The sequence below is a fragment of the Leptonychotes weddellii genome, chromosome 6 (genome assembly GCF_054177405.1).
Source record: "Leptonychotes weddellii isolate Sample4059 chromosome 6, ASM5417740v2, whole genome shotgun sequence".
Lineage (NCBI taxonomy): Eukaryota > Metazoa > Chordata > Mammalia > Carnivora > Phocidae > Leptonychotes > Leptonychotes weddellii.
In genome coordinates, this window is record NC_138374.1 from 93393193 (window position 1) to 93403324 (window position 10132).

Sequence of the window (10132 nt, forward strand, 5' to 3'; positions counted from 1 at the left end):
GGCCCATGAGCAATAGTTTGCTGACCTAGGCTCTGTATCATGTGTCCATCTAATATTCTAGATACTGATAGACATTTGCCTTGTTTCTGCGTCATAACAGTGCCAATTTTAATTCTACTCAGTAAACATTGCCTAAAATGAACAAAATATTGTACTATAGAGGGGTCCAAAGCTGAATGAGTCACCATCTTTACCCTTAAGGTATATACACTGCAGTGCGCATGTTTACACAAATATTCTAGAAGATAGAATGTTGTAACTCATATGCTACAGATACAGTAAAGTACAAAACAGACTCAAAAGGACCTGGTGACTGGACATAAGGAGATAAAGATAAACCCTATCTCATTGAATTCTGCCATTTATCCCATCTTCCATACCACTCCTCTACACACACACACACACACACACACACATTCTAGGCCTTAATCATTTTAGTCATAACAGATTGCTTTCAGTGCTGGAATATTTCAAGGTTTTCACATCTCCATAACCTTTCAGGTAGGGAACTTATCTTTTTCTTTCTCTGTAAATGCTTTCTCCGTTTTATCTCTCCAAGATATACATATTCATCTTCTAAGATTGGGCTCAAGCATTATTTCTTTTATACTGATAAGAACAGATTCTACACTTGATCTTAGCCAAAAGTCCAAGAAGTGATGGGGATTATTTCTTTTATAAAGTCCAGCCTTTCCTGAACTTCTTTCCCAAGGCCTTCTTAGTATAACTGATAACTTTTTCATATATGCCTCCTCAATAGACTCTTCTATCATAGTATTTGTATACTTTGCTGTTCTTGTTTCTCCCTCTCCATCTGATGAACGCTAAGGACCTTGTGGGCAGAAACCATGTGTAGTTATGGTTGTATGTGAAACATTGAGCACAAAACCTCCTTGTTGTAATGTTCAAAATGTTTGGTGATTACATGAATCAATGATGGGATGTTAGGTCTTAGCCTTGGCAATTTGGGAGCATATTGATAATATAGTAGTATCCCCTTACCTGTGGTTTCACTTTTGCAGTTTTAGTTACTGTGGTCAACTGTGGTTGAAGAGCAGATGACCCTCCTCTGACAAATTGTCACAAGATCAGGAGTAGCCTAGTGCTATGTCACAATGCCTGGGTCATTCACCTCACTTCATCTCATCATGTAGGCATTTTATTATCTCACATCATCACAGGAAGAAATACAATGATATTTTGAGGGAGAGTTATTCACATAATTTTTATTACAGCACATTGTTATAATTGTTCTATTTTATTATTAGTTATTGTTAATCTTTTACTGTACCTAATTTATAAATTAAATATTATCATAGGTATGTATGTACAGGAAAATACATACATATATATATAGGGTTTGGTACTATTATGGTTTTAGGCATCCACTGGGGGTCCACTGGAATGTATCCCCTGTGGATAGATAGGGAGGACTACTGTACTACTTATGACACAACACAGAGGTGGGTAAGTAGGACTGTGGGCTGGGCTAGATTGAAAGGGGAGGTGGATAGAAGCCACAAACTACCTCTTCCTGAAAAACTTTGTAAAAGCTGAACTGTAGTTTGAGTGGAAACCACATCAAAAGGAATTTTTCAAAGATGGGGGAGATTTGGTCATTTTCTTTGGTTGTGGCAGATTGGAGTCTCTAGAAAGTAGATTCTGAAATGGAACTTAGGTGCTCGCTTTGGCAGCACATATACTAAATTAAGATGAAGTTTAGTATGCAGGATGTTTATTAAGGAGTGGGCTTGGTATCAACATCTGTGGAAAAGAAGGGAAGGAAGCATGAGTGGGTGAAAAAGGAAGTTGAGCAACCTCAATGACAGCTTGACTGACTTCTGTGAAGAAATAATACATATTATCACAAGGCACAAGTGGTAAGTGGAGTAATATTGCTGTAAGGTCCTTACCCTGTGAGATAATAATATTTTTTGAATGTAGGTTGTAATAAGTTAGATATACATATTATAGTCTCCAGAACAATCATTAAAAAATATACATATACACAAATAGCTATAGGTAGAAAGTTAAAAGAGAAGATTAATAGAATAATAAAATAATTTGATTCACTCAAAAGAAGGCAAGAAAAGAGGAGTTAAGAAACAATTAATTAATAAAAAACAAATACCAAGATGGTAGACTTAAAATCAACTGTATTATTGATCACATTAAATGCAAATTTTTCTAAAAATGCCATGTAAAAGGCAGAGATTGTCAATATACATAAGATGGAAAGAATCAATTATCTACTGTTTATGAAAACACATTTTAAACATAAAGACATGCAGGGCGCCTGGGTGGCTCAGTTGGTTAAGCGAGTGGTTAAGTGACTGCCTTCTGCTCAGGTCATGATCCTGGAGTCCCAGGATTGAATCCCACATCAGGTTCCCTACTCAGCAGGGAGTCTGCTTCTCCCTCTGACTCTCCCCCCTCTCAGGCTCTCTCTCTCTCCCTCATCCTCTCTCTCTCTCAAATAAATAAATAAAATCTTTAAAGAATAAATAAAAACATGCAGAATGAAAGTAAAAGGGAGAAATTATATACCATGTAAACTCTAAGCATAAGCAAATTGCTGTGCTATGCTAATATCTGATAAAATAGAATATTACTGGAGATAAAGAGGGATGTTTTATAGTGATAAGTAGATCAATTTATCAAAACTACTGAACAATCTTAATTATAAAATTGAAGCACCTAAGAACAGAGCCTTAAAGGAAATGAATTAAAAATTGATAAAACTAATAGACAAATAGCCAAATCCATAATCATAATTGGAGATTTTTATCATCTCTAAGTCACTGAGGTAGCAAGTAGACAAAAGATCAGGAGAAGTATAGAAGATTTGAAGATCATTCTCAAGTATCTTGACCTACTTTGATATTTGTAGAAATACTACATATGCAAAATGCATATGGTACATTCACCAAATAGGTTATATACTAGACCATAAAACAAGTCTTAATAAATTTGTAATGATTACACTCATACAGAGTACATTCTCTGACCTTAACAGTACTAAATAAGAAATGAATAACAATATGTCTAGGAAATCTCCAATTTCTTGATAATCAAGCAGTACATTTCTAAATGACCCATAGGTCAAAGAAGGTTTTATGGGGGAAATTAGAAAACATTTTGAGCTGAATGATAATGAAACAACATTTCAGAATTTATGGGATATGATTAAAACAGTACTTCCATGGAAAATTATAGCTTTAAATATCTATATTTGGAAAATAAGCAGTATAAAATCAATAATCACAGTTTCCGTCTTAATTAGGAAAAGATCAAATTAAAGTCATAGTGAAAGTATAAAGGAAATAACAGAGAAAAGGAGAAATCAATAAAGTAGAAGAAACTCCTATATCACCACTGTTATTGTACTTTCTCTGGAAATAGCAGCCAAGGCTAGACTTTGAATTCTATACTTTATGAGATACAAAATAAATGAAACATAAAATGTGAGAGAAGTAAAACTCAAATTATTTTCTCATAAATTGAGTTGACATCTGAAAAGAGGAAACAACCTGAAAATTATTTCATTTAGTATCATGGTTTAGTACAAAATTAAGATGAAAGCAAATATGCTCTCTAATTTTAAACAACAATCAATGAGAAAATATGATTAAAGAAAATAGTTCATTTATAATAGCAATCAAGGTAGTAAAATATCTAGGAATAAATGTTAAAAAAGAAAAATGAAAGATCTATATGAAGATACAATGAAGGCTTGAATAAATGAAGAGGCACAAACTGGTCCTGTATAGAAGGACTCAATATCATATGGGGGTCGATTCTCCCTAAATCCTAAACTTCACATAATCCCAACAAAAATTCTAACAAAAAAACTTTTAAAGAATTACAAAGTTGATTTTAATGTTTTTAATGGAAATTCTGCCAAAGTTTAGTGATGAAGGAGGCCTGACTCTGTCAAGGATCAAAATATGTCACAAAATTATAATGGTTAAAATATCAACAAATAGACAAATCAATGGAACAAGATGGCCCGAAATACACCCAAAGATAGAGACGTACATATGGATATGGCTTGAAATTAAACTTAATACTCAAGACAAATGAGAATGGTGCATCCATTTCCACATATCCTTGCATGAACATAATATTATCTAATTACCTAAAATTAATAAATCTGATGGGAACAAAGTGATATCTTGTTGTTATATTGTGCATTTTTTCTTTGATCATTAGTGAGGTAGAGCATCCCCTTTACAAAAATAATTATCAGGCATTTAGTATTCGTCTTTTATTTAATTGTAACATAGACAAATTTATTAGTTTTTTCTAAGATTGCAAAAATATTTTTTTACTTTCTTATATTTTGTAGTTTTGCCTTTTGAAGTTTAGTGTTTAACATAATTGAAATTTATTTTTGTGTATAGAATAAGGTAGGGTTTTTTTCCCTTAAATATGGTAAGTCAATTTCTAATCTCAACCATTAAAACATTCCATCATTGCTCTGATGATTCACAGTGCCACGTTGATTATATACTAATTTCTGGAATAGACTTGAATCTGTTTTTTTTAACATGCTGCTCTATTTCATTGACCTATTTTCATGTTCCTTACACCAATAGGACACTGTTTTTAGTACCATGACTTCTGCTACCTTAACGTATCTGGTAGGCATGTCCCCACCTTCCACTTTTTTTTTGCACATTTAAAAAATTTAATTAGCTATTCATTATTCATGAACACTTATTTTCCATATAAATTTTAGAATAAGCCTTAGATCATTTCTTCTGCCTCTTGAAAAAAAATATTGGTATATGTGAGCTAAACTGAATCAAACACTTGATTTGTGTCAATTGATATGATCATAATGATTTTTCTCCTTTGATCCATCATTATGTTGAAATCATACTGATAGATTTTTTGTTTTTAGATATCAAGTCATTTTTGTCTTTGTGGCGTGAACCTACTTGCTTATTATACATTACATTTTAAATACGCTCTTGGATTTTATTGGTTAATCTTCTGCTTTGGATTTATGCTTTTTTTTTTAAAGATTTTATTTATTTGAGACAGAATGAGAGAGACAGAGAGCACATGAGAGGGGGGAGGGTCAGAGGGAGAAGCAGGCTCCCTGCCGAGCAGGGAGCCCGATGTGGGACTCGATCCCGGGACTCCGGGATCATGACCTGAGCCGAAGGCAGTCGCTTAACCAACTGAGCCACCCAGGCGCCCTGGATTTTTGCATTTGTATTTATTTCTGGAATTAGTTTATATATTCCTTTTTTTGAATATTCAGATTACACAAGCCTCATAAAGTTGATTGGGTAGTTTCCCCTCTTATATTTTCTGAAACCACCTGTATAAAATAAGGATTATGTGTTCCTTCAAAATTTAGCAGAACCCACCTGTAAAACCAACTGGGTTTGGGGTTTGCTTGAGGAAAAGTTTATGTTTGTCATTTAACTTTCTTTGATTTTTATTAATATGTTTAATTTCTTCTTCCCAATTTTGGAGACTATTGGATATTTCCATAAATTTACTAATTTCTTCCACATATTCAAATTTCGTGCTGATAATTGTTCATAATGTATTTTTACTTTGTCTCATCTCTATTTCAGCTATAGTTACCATTCCATTTATATTGTGTGTCTTTAAGCCTTCTGATTTCTCCTGTTTTTCTTGATTACTCATGCCTAGGTTTCTTCAAAGAACAATTTTTACTTTTGTTCATTTTTCTCTTCATTCTAGTCGTGGTTCTCCAATTCACTGATTTCTATCTTTATCTATTATTTCCTCTCTTCCTGTTTGCCTGGATTCACAGTGATGTTCCTTTTTAGCTTCTTGTGTCAAACACTTGGATAATTTGTTTTCACTGTTCCATAATTTTGCCCATTTTTACTGCTTTGATTGTAGCCAATAAATGTTGACATATAGGGCTTTCATCGTCAGTCCACCCTAAGTATTTTGTAATAACTCATAACTTCTTTTTAAAATCAGGAACTTTTGGGGCGCCTGGGTGGCTCAGTCGTTAAGCGTCTGCCTTCGGCTCAGGTCATGATCCCAGGGTCCTGGGATCGAGCCCCACATCGGGCTCCCTGCTCCGCGGGAAGCCTGCTTCTCCCTCTCCCACTCCCCCTGCTTGTGTTCCTCCTCTCGCTATGTCTCTCTCTGTCAAATAAATAAATAAATCTTTAAAAAAAATAAAATAAAATAAAATCAGGAACTTTTAGTAGCATTTTGTTTGTTTGTTTCTACCACTGATTTTTCAGAGGATAGCAACTTTTATTGTGCCAGCTCTGTCATTATTAGAGTTTTTTTTTCTTCTTCTCTTGGCCCTGCATTTTATTAGGAAACACTTAAAGAAAGAGCCTTTGTTCATTCAGAAATTGAGGTCCAATCTGTATTAGAAATATGTACTCCCCATTAGCTTCCAAAAGTATCTACCACTCTTACCATGTCTTCTTTCTCTATTTTTCTTTATATACAAACACCTACAAAATCCTTCCTTCCATTCCTTTTTTTTTAATTTCTCTGCTCTTCTTCTTTTATCTCTTCATTTTTTAAAAATTGTGCATTCTCATATCTTGCCAACTTTGAGTTGAAGAAAAAAAAGTACTTCAAATAAACAATGAAGAATTTTTAAGTATAAGTAAGTCCTGTGTTATATTCAAGGCATACTTATACTAAACAAAAATATTTATTGTTTCTCTGATATTCACATTTAAGCAAGCATCTTGTCTGGTTTTGTTTGTTTTTGCTAAATGTGGCAAAACTTATAATTCTTTTTTATTTAATCAGTTGAATACTAATTGTCTATTCAGAGATGGCTTCAACCATTCAGAAAACTGAATAGATTTCATAATTTAGCAAAAAAGGTAAAGCTCATAGATAGAAGGCACTAATCCAATCATTACTTTGGATTCTTTGACTTTGTTCATAGGAAAGTTGACAGAACCCTTTGTTAAAGTCTATTTACTTTACCTAGAATTTTAATAATATTAATGATCTGAATTTTCAATCTGCTATAGAAAAGGAGCAGCAAATTAGGAGGGGATATAGAAACTGGGAGAAGACCTATATTCAGAGGAACAGTATTATAAGTCCTATTTTTACCATTAGTCAGTCAAATGACCTTATATAAATCATATAACCTTCTTGGACATCAATTTTCTTAGCTTTAAAATGAGGTATTTGGACTAGATGATTCCTTTCAGTTATGTATTATAATTTCAGCTTGATGGTGAGTTTAAAAAAGAATGAGATAATAAATATGAATAATAAAAGAACTGCAGTTTTAGGCTATCAAATGCTGGGGCAAAGATAAGTAAGTATATCTACTGATGCCTTTAGAGCCTTGCTACTCAAAATATGGTTGGCATCCAAAAGCATCAGCATCACCTGAGAGCTAGGTAGGACTGCAGAATCTCAGCTCTACTAAATCAGAATTGGCATTTTAATAAGACCCTCAGGTGATCTGTATGTACATTAAAGTTTGAAGAGCACTGCCTTAGAAAATTGTTATCTTAGCATTCAGGAAAATAACCGATGTTCAAAGTGATGCCTCAAATTTACCAAGTGAAAATTCAGTTAAGTACAGGATTCTCCAGTTAAGAGGGCAGGAGCATTTATAATAGGTATTGGAATTATATCTGTACACATCACTGAAATTTCTAAAAAGTTCTTGCCTTGCAAAAGAAAATCTTCTGTTTAGAAAATTAACCTATATGGGGGCGCCTGGGTGGCTCAGTTGGTTAAGCAACTGCCTTCGGCTCAGGTCATGATCCCAGGGTCCTGGGATCGAGTCCCACATCGGGCTCCCGGCTCAGCGGGGAGCCTGCTTCTCCCTCTGACCCTCTCCTCTCTCATGCTGTTTCTCTCTCGCTCGCTCTCTAATAAATAAATAAATAAAATCTTTAAAAAAAAAAAAAAAAAAGAAAATTAACCTATATGGATCCCTGCATTCCCTGGGAATCCTGCAAAAGCAAAAGTGACTATGTATATATGATTTTCATTTCCACCAAAAACTGGCCTAGTGCATTGAAAGAGGAATTCCATCTCTCAGTGACTCAACAGTTTATCCCTAGAGGGGAAAGCACTCATTTTCCACTTTCCTATCTGATTGCTACTAACTAACTTTTTATTTATTTTACATGGAAGCTTTTGCAGGCTCTAGACATGACATCTTAGCTGACTCTAAGTTTCATGAATAATTGGGATGGCAATGTTTTTCAGCCAGAGGTGGGGGAAGCTTGCCTGGCTCTACAGTGTGCTCCTTCATCCCCTCACTTAGGCATTATTGTTCCCAGGAAAGCCTTCTCCATATATATTCCGTAATACCTTTCCTTATTCTCAGAGTTTGTCTTGTGTGAAGTGTCCCCAGGATTCAGATTCTCAGGTGGAGATTTGCATGCTGAAAGTTTATTGAGGACTTTCCCTAAGATCAACACCTGTGAGGGAGTGAAAGAACCAGGGGAGTACTGAGAGAGAAGGGCTGTGAGACAGCCACGTGAAGGTTTCAGCATCCCACAGGCAACTGGGTTGGCCTCCAGAGTTCTCCTACCTTGTACACCACTCACTCCTATCAAAAGGCCACTGAACATGGGTTTCTCCAGAGAAGTGACATGAGCTTCTGGAGTCTTTCTTCTTCAGAGGGCACTTTCCAGAAGGAGACTTGCTGTGGGCTGAGTGCTCAGTCATGAAGGAAGGGGTCTCACGGTGTCTCCCAGATCTCACGGTGGACCCCCACACTGCAGTATCTGCTACAGATTTGGTTTGCCTCTTTCTAAGCCCCCTTCTGAGTCCACAAGCTCTTCTAACACAGAGCCTGCCTCTGCAGACTTAGCCTGGTGTCTAAAATCACAGATGAGGAAATGCTGTTAGAAGGAATTGAGACAACAAGCTGATTCTGATCTGAGTCCTTCAACTGACTTGTTGAGACATATATTTTCAAATGTCTCCCCCTGGATGGTGGGGGTCATAATGGTGGTTCCCTCTTCATTTCACAAAATGACAACTTGACTTCACTTTTCTGAAAAGAGAATCACATAAACTCATGGTGTTTATAGCCTTACTTGTACAATGGGTACAAGTAGTAATATAACATAGGAATGTAACGAAGGAATATAACATAGGATATCAGCTGTGTTTTGACTAATACCAAGAGAGATAGGAAGTAAAACCAGGTTCAAAACTTCTTCCCCATTTTAACTCACATCTTCAAGTATGGAGACTACTGAGATAGCTCAGTAACAAGAGGCTAGTTGTCTCAGAGCCTCTATTCCTCCATTAGTTTTGGAAGTCAAGTAAGATCCCCTGAAATTTTGAGAATGAATCTCTGCCTTGTCAAATTTCTGAAATCTACAGAGATAGCAATATTATTAGGTGAGCCACATGAAATATTTGATAGTTTTTCACCTACAAAAAAGGCATATGGTTCAACCAATAGTGCAAGCATTCTTTATTTTTTAAAAATAGGTATTTATTTATTTGAGGTGGGGGGAGGCAGAGGGAGAGGGAGAGGGAGAGAGAATCCTCAAGCAGACTCCCTGCTTAGCACAGAACTGGACATGGATCTCAATCCCAGGACCCCCAAGATCATGACCTGAGCTAAAATCAAGAGTGGGATGTTCATCCAACTGAGCCACCCAGGGACCCCAGTAGTGCAAGTATTCTTAATCTGATTTCTGCTGACCCCTAATTGGACTACAAATGGCTTTTAAAGGGTTCACTTAGCTCCTAGCAATTGTATGAAGCTTTTTTAAAAAATTTTTTATTATTATGTTAATCACCATACATTACATCATTAGTTTTTGATGTAGTGTTCCATGATTCATTGTTTGTGCATAACACCCAGTGCTCTGTGCAGAACATGCCCTCTTTAATACCCATCACCAGGCTAACCCATCCTCCCACCCCCCTCCCCTCTAGAACCCTCAGTTTGTTTTTCAGAGTCCATCGTCTCTCATGGTTCGTCTACCCTCTGATTTCCCCCCCTTCGTTCTTCCCCTCCTGCTATCTTCTTCTTCTTTTTTTTTTTTCTTAACATATATTGCATTATTTGTTTCAGAGGTACAGATCTGTGATTCAACAGTCTTGCACAATTCATAGTGCTCACCATAGCAAATACTCTCCCCAATGTCTATCACCCAGCCACCCC

General features: G+C 35.7%; 1 protein-coding gene and 1 pseudogene across 2 annotated transcripts in view; one reads left to right on the forward strand and one right to left on the reverse strand.

The window, feature by feature from the left end:
* PAPPA2 (pappalysin 2) overlaps positions 1-10132 on the forward strand; it is a 252615-nt gene that overhangs the window by 135994 nt on the left and 106489 nt on the right. The gene's annotated exons all lie outside the window — the stretch shown is intronic.
* LOC145722424 (U2 spliceosomal RNA) lies at positions 531-661 on the reverse strand (annotated as a pseudogene).